The sequence below is a fragment of the Pongo abelii genome, chromosome 17 (assembly GCF_028885655.2).
Source record: "Pongo abelii isolate AG06213 chromosome 17, NHGRI_mPonAbe1-v2.0_pri, whole genome shotgun sequence".
Taxonomy (NCBI): domain Eukaryota; kingdom Metazoa; phylum Chordata; class Mammalia; order Primates; family Hominidae; genus Pongo; species Pongo abelii.
This window is the reverse complement of record NC_072002.2, coordinates 75,007,167-75,007,863: the sequence shown is the minus strand read 5'-3', so window position 1 is coordinate 75,007,863 and position 697 is coordinate 75,007,167. Positions and strand designations below refer to the sequence as shown.

At 36.4% G+C, this 697-nt stretch overlaps 1 non-coding gene across 1 annotated transcript; it reads right to left on the bottom strand.

The window, feature by feature from the left end:
- Nucleotides 1-303: 303 nt before the first annotated feature.
- LOC112130027 (U4 spliceosomal RNA) lies at nt 304-444 on the bottom strand. Its single transcript, XR_002912340.2, has one exon. It is a non-coding gene; the product is annotated as a U4 spliceosomal RNA (small nuclear RNA).
- Between the last annotated feature and the right edge of the window lie 253 nt (nt 445-697).

Below are 697 nucleotides of genomic sequence, written 5' to 3'. Positions count from 1 at the left end.
GGTTAGGGTTCACAGCAAGTAGCTGGCAGATTTGAATGGACTCTATGTCGAGATTTCCCAGGAATAAGGCCAAAAAAAATCTGGAGATTTCCCTCTTGCCAAGAAAGCAGAAACTCAAGCAAGGACTTGAGACAGGTGACTTGGTTAATAATCAACTGTCTCCCAACCACAGCACTTCCCTTGTGGTCCCAAGCACCCAAGCTTGGCACTCGAAGACAAGTGACAGAGTGCAGGATACATCAAATACAGTATTTGCACATTATGGTTAAAAATGAACCCTCTTTTTTCTTTTTTTAAATTCTGTCTCTGTAGAGACTGTCAAAAATTGCCAATGCACATTCTAATGCAAGTTATCACACCAGGATATTGGGAAATGTTTTTAATTAGCAATAATCGCACCCTGGAGGAACCTCAGTAGCTACAATAGTGCCACTGCACAAAGCTTAAACTAACTTATTTTTATTATTCTTCCAGTGCTAATTTATTAAAATACAGATATGGTGTAAATAATTCAATTTCCTGCAATATGTCTTTTCTATTATTGCTTCTGGAACCATTTGATTCCTTCCATTTTCTTCTTATCACAAGCTAGTCTCTATTTATCTTGACCTATTTATTGTTACAAATAATGTTTTCCTAAAACAAATTAGGCCATCAGGCAGGTATTTTAAATGTTTTTTCTTTCCTTGTCATTTAG